We start from the raw sequence: 9,890 nt of genomic DNA, 5'->3' as shown, positions 1-9,890 counted from the left end.
AAAATGGAAAATATGGAGTGGAATGAGGTGAATGGTTTATTATGAAGTATGGATGTGATGGATGGATGTGATGGAGACAATAGTATCTGAAAGTTTTTCAAGTGTTTGGATCTGATTTTGCATCAGCATATTTCCTCTTTGTTGCTGATCATCCTCTTATGAAACAAATTGGTCTCTTAGAGAGACATCATTCCCTTGTAGTCATTTGTCCTTCCTCCTGGAACCTGAAAAAAACTAATACTTCTTCTGCAATGGAATGTAAGATTATCAAAGGAGAGAGGTGGCCAATCTCTCTAGTTATGATATTTACACACAAAACTAGGAATTTGTATTAATGAAACAAGTTCTCAAAGGAAAAATCAAAAGAATTTATACCTTCTTTGGAATTAGTGCCTCAAGTTGATGTTGCTTCTTTTCAGCAATTTATTTCATTATTTGCCATTTCAAACTCTAATGATATATTTCTCATTGTATAGATCTTGTTGAGATCTTTCCAATGGTACTTAAATCATCAAAATCTGATTTTGTATGAGAAAGATAGGCTGATTTGAACAATGAGGTTTTTCTGGCTGCGGAATTGAGGAACAGCTCTGTAGCTAAAAATCTTGAATAAAAAGTTAGCCATTCAATTTCAAAAAAATAAAACATGGGTTTTGTTTCCAGGTGGGTTAATTAGATAACCCAGAAACCGATTTGGAAAATTCATGGTGGTCTGGGAGAAATGTTCGGTTCTTTAAAGCCCGTTTTTTACTGCCGCGCGTGAAAATTGGGTTATTAACTGGTTGTTTGAATAACTCCGCGTGCCTGAGGGAAAGAGTTCTAATGAGGATCAATTACATGCTGGCATAAACAATAAATTACATGACTTTACACCTGTTTAGAGACGTGTTTCAATTAAACACGACTCTCTGTCATTAATCGCTGCCGGTTAAATGTTGGGAAGAAATGGAACTAAGGTGGAGCAATTTAGGCAAATGTATGGTTTTCACTCAAACAAAGCGAGATGCGGATAGTCTGTCGGTGGCACTGGGTCGGGTACTTCCATGTGAACCTCTTCATGGTGATATTTCACAGAATCAGCGAGAGAAGACTCTTGCTGGATTTCATGAGAGCCCTTTTAATGTGCTGATTGCTACCGATGTAGCTGCACGCGGTCTTGATATTCCTAATGTGGATCTGGTTATTCATTATGAGCTCCCAACAACTTCAGAGATTTTTGTGCATAGATCTGGGCGAACAGGGCGTGCTGGTAGGACGGGTAATGCTATCCTTATCCATACTGACCAACAGATTAGAAAAGTTAAGATGATTGAAAGTGATATAGGTTCCAAGTTTAAAGAGCTGGCTAGGATGAAAGAGGAAATAGACGATAGATTTGGTGGTTTCGGTGATTCTGGATCCCGCCGTTTTAGTGACTATGGGGAGTCTTCTAGTTCTCAGACAGGTTCCAGTAGCAGGTTTGGAGACTATGGAGACCGCTCTTAGTGACTAGATGAGACATTAAAATATTTGAAGGAGTTTAGTAGCATAAATTTAATCTTTTTGATCAGCGATTGAAACTCCTAGGTATGAAATTGGTTTTCATGTTTCAAACTCCACAGTTCCATTTTTCAGCCGAAGTTTGAGATGGAGAAATTTCTTAGTTTGTTCGCACACAGCCACTCCATTTCACTGCACTTTCTACACTCTGCAATCCCGCAGCCATTTAGCGATCCCGCAGCCATTTAGTGATCCCGCAGCTGTTTTGTTAAACTCTAGGTTGTAGGTGTCATCAGGCAAAACAGGTCACATGGGTAGCTAGGGAAATGTCAGTACATGGATGGTGTCCTATTCATTCGGACAAATTTGCTGAAAAAGACCCCGGTCAAAGGGAAGTCAAATTGGGTGTTATAACAAAGTCGCCACACTGAGTCGCCACACTAAGTCGCTGCATGTCAAGAAAAAATAATAATTTTGAATCAATGAAATGAACAAGTTATTTTCTCACTTTTCTGAAGGTATTGATTAATTTTGGACTGATAATGAAAATTGAATGGCTAACTTTTTATTCAAGATTTTTAGCTACAGAGCTGTTCCTCAATTCCGCAGCCAGAAAAACCTCATTGTTCAAATCAGCCTATCTTTCTCATACAGAATCAGATTTTGATGATTTAAGTACCATTGAAAAGATCTCAACAAGATCTATACAATGAGAAATATATCGTTAGAGTTTGAAATGGCAAATAATGAAATAAATTGCTGAAAATAAGCAACATCAAATTGAGGCACTAATTCCAAAGCAGGTATAAATTCCTTTGATTTTTCCTTTGAGAACTTGTTTCATTAATACAAATTCTTAGTTTTGTGTGTAAATATCATAACTAGAGAGATTGATCACCTCTCTCCTTTGATAATCTTACATTCCATTGCAGAAGAAGTATTAGTTTTTTTTGCAGGTTCCAGGAGGAAGGACAAATGACTACAAGGGAATGATGTCTCTCTAAGAGACCAATTTGTTTCATAAGAGAATGATCAGCAACAAAGAGGAAATATGTTGATGCAAAATCAGATCCAAATACTTGAAAAACTTTCAGATACTATTGTCTCCATCAATAACTCCATACTCCATAATAAACCATTCACCTCATTCCACTCCATATTTTCCATTTTCATTCACATACACTTTCCATCTCTTTTTGTCCATTCATAACCCACCAATAAAAGCAAAAGGCTCATTCACATGCTTATTGCCCATTGTCATTTCTGTTCTCCATTGCCATTTTCCATTTTCACTTTCCATTCCTTGTCATTTTCATTCCGCAAATAAGCCCTGCTTCAATGCAAATTATTGAGTCCATAGTCCTTTGAGTCTAAGTTCTTTGTAAAAACACCTTGAGACTTGCATGCCTTAATGGCAAGTCCTCATGCTGACAAACAATGGGAATACATTAATGTCCCTTGTTCGTTAGATCTTCTAGGTGACTCGACATCAGCAAATTCATTCGTACCTAGCAAGATGTGTTTGGGCATCTTGACTCTCATTGACATCAATGGTGAGAGTGCTCGTGTTGACTAGTGGCATCCATTAATGGCCACTAAGCCAACAATTTCCTACTATGTTCGACATCAGAACATCTTTTCACATAGTAGGAATTGTGCCAATGAGTTTTGAAGACATGAAGACTATTATTTTTAGCATTTTGGAGCAGATTCAGCAAGTTTTAGTAGAAGCAATAAAAAGCCATCTTATCTCTCTATCCATGACTCCTCTTGTTCAGCCACTTGAAGAAGAATATGATCAGAAGTTTTCAGCCACCACACACATACAACTCATCCATTCCAAAGGGTAAGTGAAGGTACGACATTTTCTAACTTTTAACCATAGAATTCCATAAAAAAGCTAGAATGATACTTGTTGGAAAAACATTTCTCTTCCTCATTTCATAAAATTGCCAATACCATCAGTTGGGGGGGGGAATACATTCATATTCATATCTTTCCATGTCCATAACATATTCAAGAGCTCACATACTTCCAACATATATTAATTATTACATTGCTATTATGAGCATACAATGGCTTTTGAAAAAGTGCTTAAAGGATAAATTGGATACAAACAAAATCATGGTTGTCACACAAGAACCAACCATCATGCAATCCAATAAAGATATACTTTGCAACAATAATCAAAATATCATTATGCAAAGTTCAAAGATCAAAATAGAAGGCAAAAAAAAAATGGTTGTAACACAAGAACCAACCATGTTGCAATTCAAGTAAAACACTTTGCAGAAATATGAAGTTATCAAATGATATCATGCAAAGTTAAGCCAAAGCTCAAGGATCAAAAGAGTCAATGTAATATATGTTGCATGAGGACATGCAATAGCTTCAGTTGGGGGGTATGTTGAGTCTTGAAAATGTCATTCATTTGCATTACACTTTCGGTATTATGTCCATTATATCACCTCCATTTCACTACTATGTTACCACATTCATCCCACTTTCATTATCATTGGGCTACCTTTATGTTTTTCCAATATTTATTATTTCTAAGCCTTTTAAGTGAATTTGTGGTTAAACATTAGAAAATAATGTGCATATGCTTATACCTAACAAATGGGTTGAGTTTGTTGACATGTGTAGGTTGAAAGGAGACTTCTAGAAGACCCTTATGTGGCACTCTAAGCCCAAATTCGAATTTGGTTGGAAAGAATCATGGGATCATGAGGATATGTGTCACATCTCCTAATTGTATTGTAACTCTAAAAGACATGTGTCTTATCAGTTCCTATTTTGATTAGGACTCTAGAGGTAGAGGGAGAGATTCATGGATTATCATTAATGAGATGGCTCTCATCTTTTTGTATAAATAGGAGATCTCTCTCCTTCATTAGTTAGTCTTTTTAGTCTCTTTTTAGTCTCTCTTTGGAGAGCTTTGTTGTACTTTTCACTTTTGAAGAAATTGAATAAAGCTTTGATGTTCTCAACATAGAAGGAGATGTGAAGTAGATGTCATGGAGCATATTAGGATGTAAGTAGATTAGATTTCATTTTGTAAATATTGCTTTGTAGAATGTAAGGTAGATTAGATTTTCATTCATGCAATTTTAAGTATGCTTTGATTTCATAGGTAGAAGGGGGCCCCTGCCTTGTACAGTTTGAATTATTGCATTTTATTTTCTCCCGGGATTTGTTTTTATGTTTATGTATTTGCTTTACAAACTAATGGTATTTGAAGTTGACAGGTTCAAGCTGCTGCCTTTGTTTTTATAGCTGATTTTTAATTTTATTTCTCAAAGAGCTGCTAACACATAAATGATCTTCATCATAAATTGTTATATTTTAAGATCAAAATATCACTAACTTGCAGCTGGCTTTGAGTGCTTTTCAGACTGTTCTTTCACTACTTTCTAACCATACTTTGCATAGTACATATGGCTGAAGTAGAGAGTTAGAAAGAGCAAAATATTATTACTAGTCTTTAAAGTAGATTTTTGGTTTTAAGTGCTTCTTAGACTAATCTTTCACTACTTTCTAATCATACTTTGCATAGTACATATGGCTGAAGTAGAGAATTAGAAAGAGCAAAATATTATCATTAGTCTTTAAAGCAGATTTTTCTCACTTTTCTAATTCAACTTAAGCTACTTTCTATCCGTGCTTTACACAGTACATGTGCTTAGAAGCATCGAGTTAGAGAGAGATAATCTTTATCTTTGGTTTTAAAAGTGACTTTCTTTTCTTTTATTTGCAGCAGCATGAATGGTGTCTAGTGCCATTGGAAGTGGTCATTTACTTTCAAGTCATTTCAAGTTCTTTGCTTTCAGTTTCATTTCAAGTTATTTCTTTCAAGCTCTTTCTTTGCAAGTTTAAAAGTTTGATTACTTTCTAGACTTATTTCTAACTACTTCCTAATCGTGCTTTACACAGCACATGTGTTTGAAGCAGAGTTTTAGGAAGAATTGAACATAAACTATAAAACAACGAAGTAAGAGAAAGGTTAACTAAGCACATATAGTGCACCACACTTCATCAGTTTACGATACCCGGATTGATAATTTATGTAGAGCAATTTAAGACATTAAATTGACTAAACATTTTGGCGCCGTTGCCGGGGATCGAAATAAAACAATGAGGTTTTTCTGGCTGCGGAATTGAGGAACAGCTCTGTAGCTAAAAATCTTGAATAAAAAGTTAGCCATTCAATTTCATTATCAGTCCAAAATTAATCAATACCTTCAGAAAAGTGAGAAAATAACTTGTTCATTTCATTGATTCAAAATTATTATTTTTTCTTGACATGCAGCGACTTAATGTGGCGACTTTGTGATAACACCCAATTTGACTTCCTTTTGACCGGGGTCTTTTTTATCAAATTTGACCGAATGAATAGGACACCATCCATGTACTGACATTTCCCTAGCTACCCATGTGACCTGTTTTGCCTGATGACACCTACAACCTAGAGTTTAACAAAACAGCTGCGGGATCACTAAATGGCTGCGGGATCGCTAAATGGCTGCGGGATTGCAGAGTGTAGAAAAGTGAAATGGAGTGGCTGAAACAGAGTGTAGTAATTACAACAAAAACCTCAGATCATATCAGGGGATCATATGACAAAAAGTCCATAACAAAATTATTTTGATCCTTTGGAGTCCAAATCTTAATGTTTTGTTGTTGTTTTTTTTTTTTTTTTTTTTTGTGACATGAATTTCCTGTATGGGAAGATGACTGCATCATTCTCTACTCTCTCAAGGGCAGCAACAACAGAGTATATCTCTCAAGGGTAGCAACAACAGATTTTGTAACAGCAGAATCAGCAGCACATGGTGAAGAGGCAGGCATACAAACAACTTTTCTCCTCAGGGTGCTTCTGATCATGTTCATAGTAAGTCATTTCCTGAGCACTTGGTGGAGCATACATTTTCACCCCTAAATCACAATAAATGCAGAATGCAATAAAGAAATTGACGCAAGTGGTGTATACTGATCCAGATTCTATTTTCTTGCTTCCCATAATCAAGATTAGTGAGTCAAAAGTTAGGCTACTAAATTTTGAAACAAGTATGTGCTTTCACTAGGTATTCGAATATGTTGATATGCAAAATTTCGTACTAAAAGAAACACTTACCTGTTTGAAAGTAAATCAAGATCATGAGCAAAGTGTAACTGAGGAACCCTATCTCTGTACCCTTTTATCAGTCATGCCAGTGCGTAATTAGGCTTTCACATTAAGTGTTTGTTGTTCTGTTGATAGGAAAGGGACGCGTATTTTTTTTCTCTGAAAATCACAACAACCGTCAATTATCTCTAGAATAGATTTTTAGGACGAGTAATCTGAAATGTTGAGTCTTGAAAATGTCATTCATTTGCATTACACTTTTGGTATTATGTCCATTATATCACCTCCATTTCACCTCCATTTCACTACTATGTCACCACATTCATCCCACTTTCATTATCATTGGGCTACCTTTATGTTTTTCCAATATTTATTATTTCTAAGCCTTTTAAGTGAATTTGTGGTTAAACATTAGAAAATAATGTGCATATGCTTATACCTAACAAATGGGTTGAGTTTGTTGACATGTGTAGGTTGAAAGGAGACTTCTAGAAGACCCTTATGTGGCACTCTAAGGCCAAATTCGAATTTGGTTGGAAAGAATCATGGGATCATGAGGATATGTGTCACATCTCCTAATTGTATTGTAACTCTAAAAGACATGTGTCTTATCAGTTCCTATTTTGATTAGGACTCTAGAGGTAGAGGGAGAGATTCATGGATTATCATTAATGAGATGGCTCTCATCTTTTTGTATAAATAGGAGATCTCTCTCCTTCATTAGTTAGTCTTTTTCGTCTCTTTTTATTGTCTCTTTGGAGAGCTTTGTTGTACTTTGCACTTTTGAAGAAATTGAATAAAGCTTTGATGTTCTCAACATGGAAGGAGATGTGAAGTAGATGTCATGGAGCATATTAGGATGTAAGTAGATTAGATTTCATTTTGTAAATATTGCTTTGTAGAATGTAAGGTAGATTAGATTTTCATTCATGCAATTTTAAGAATGCTTTGATTTCATAGGTAGAAGGGGGCCCCTGCCTTGTACAGTTTGAATTATTGCATTTTATTTTCTCCCGGGATTTGTTTTTATGTTTATGTATTTGCTTTACAAACTAATGGTATTTGAAGTTGACAGGTTCAAGCTGCTGCCTTTATTTTTATAGCTGATTTTTAATTTTATTTCTCAAAGAGCTGCTAACACATAAATGATCTTCATCATAAATTGTTATATTTTAAGATCAAAATATCACTAACTTGCAGCTGGCTTTGAGTGCTTTTCAGACTGTTCTTTCACTACTTTCTAACCATACTTTGCATAGTACATATGGCTGAAGTAGAGAGTTAGAAAGAGCAAAATATTATTACTAGTCTTTAAAGTAGATTTTTGGTTTTAAGTGCTTCTTAGACTAATCTTTCACTACTTTCTAATCATACTTTGCATAGTACATATGGCTGAAGTAGAGAATTAGAAAGAGCAAAATATTATCATTAGTCTTTAAAGCAGATTTTTCTCACTTTTCTAATTCAACTTAAGCTACTTTCTATCCGTGCTTTACACAGTACATGTGCTTAGAAGCATCGAGTTAGAGAGAGATAATCTTTATCTTTGGTTTTAAAAGTGACTTTCTTTTCTTTTATTTGCAGCAGCATGAATGGTGTCTAGTGCCATTGGAAGTGGTCATTTACTTTCAAGTCATTTCAAGTTCTTTGCTTTCAGTTTCATTTCAAGTTATTTCTTTCAAGCTCTTTCTTTGCAAGTTTAAAAGTTTGATTACTTTCTAGACTTATTTATAACTACTTCCTAATCGTGCTTTACACAGCACATGTGTTTGAGGCAGAGTTTTAGGAAGAGTTGAACATTATAACTGGTCTTTAAAGTGGTTTTTCTTACTTGTCACCTTAGAGCTTGACTACTTTTTGGACTTATTTATGACTACTTCTTAATCGTGCTTTACACAGCACATGTGTTTGAAGCAGAGTTTTAGGAAGAGTTGAACATAAACTATAAAACAACGAAGTAAGAGAAAGGTTAACTAAGCACATATAGTGCACCACACTTCATCAGTTTACGATACCCGGATTGATAATTTATGTAGAGCAATTTAAGACGTTAAATTGACTAAACATTTTTAGTCTTATTTCTCAAAGTTCTGCTAACACATGAATGATCTTTTATCATAAACTGTTATCTTTTAAGGATCAGAATACCACTAACTTGCAGTTGGCTTTGATTGCTTTTTAGACTAATCTTTCACTACTTTCTAATCATACTTTGCATAGTACATATGGCTGAAGTAGAGAGTTAGAAAGAGCAAAACGTTATCACTAGTCTTTAAAGTAGATTTTTCTCATTTTTAATCACTTTTCTAATTCAACTTGAGCTACTTCCTAATCATACTTTGCATAGTACATATGACAGAAGTAGAGAATTAGGGAGAGATAATCATTATCTTTGGTTTTAAAAGTGACTTTCTTTTCTTTTATTTGCAGCAGCATGATTGGTGTCTAGTGCCATTGGAAGTGGTCATTTACTTTCAAGTCATTTCAAGTTCTTTGCTTTCAGTTTCATTTCAAGTTATTTCTTTCAAGCTCTTTCTTTGCAAGTTTAAAGTTTGATTACTTTTTAGACTTAGTTTTAACTACTTCCTAATCGTGCTTTACACAGCACATGTGTTTGAAGCAGAGTTTTAGGAAGAGTTGAACATTATAACTGGTCTTTAAAGTGGTTTTTCTTACTTGTCACCTTAGAGCTTGACTACTTTAGTCTCTTTTAGTCTCTTTTTAGTCTCTCTTTGGAGGGCTTTGTTGTACTTTGCACTTTTGAAGAAATTGAATAAAGCTTTGATGTTCTCAACATGGAAGGAGATGTGAAGTAGATGTCATGGAGCATATTAGGATGTAAGTAGATTAGATTTCATTTTGTAAATATTGCTTTGTAGAATGTAAGGTAGATTAGATTTTCATTCATGCAATTTTAAGTATGCTTTGATTTCATAGGTAGAAGGGGGCCCCTGCCTTGTACAGTTTGAATTATTGCATTTTATTTTCTCCCGGGATTTGTTTTTATGTTTATGTATTTGCTTTACAAACTAATGGTATTTGAAGTTGACAGGTTCAAGCTGCTGCTTTTGTTTTTATAGCTGATTTTTAATTTTATTTCTCAAAGAGCTGCTAACACATAAATGATCTTCATCATAAATTGTTATATTTTAAGATCAAAATATCACTAACTTGCAGCTGGCTTTGAGTGATTAGAGAAAATAAAATGCAATAATTCAAACTGTACAAGGCAGGGGCCCCCTTCTACCTATGAAATCAAAGCATTCTTAAAATTGCATGAATGAAA

The 9,890-nt window shown here is 34.7% G+C and overlaps 1 pseudogene; it reads left to right on the top strand.

Annotated features, from left to right (window-relative positions):
* The first annotated feature begins 945 nt into the window (after positions 1 to 945).
* Positions 946 to 1,485, top strand: LOC149260617 (DEAD-box ATP-dependent RNA helicase 53 pseudogene; annotated as a pseudogene).
* Positions 1,486 to 9,890: the final 8,405 nt, after the last annotated feature.

Source organism: Pinus tabuliformis, chromosome 6 (assembly GCF_031772625.1).
Source record: "Pinus tabuliformis cultivar Carrire ecotype Pingquan chromosome 6, CPIR1, whole genome shotgun sequence".
NCBI lineage: Eukaryota > Viridiplantae > Streptophyta > Pinopsida > Pinales > Pinaceae > Pinus > Pinus tabuliformis.
The sequence above is the reverse complement of the archived record's forward strand: the minus strand, read 5'-3'. Positions and strand labels throughout refer to the sequence as shown.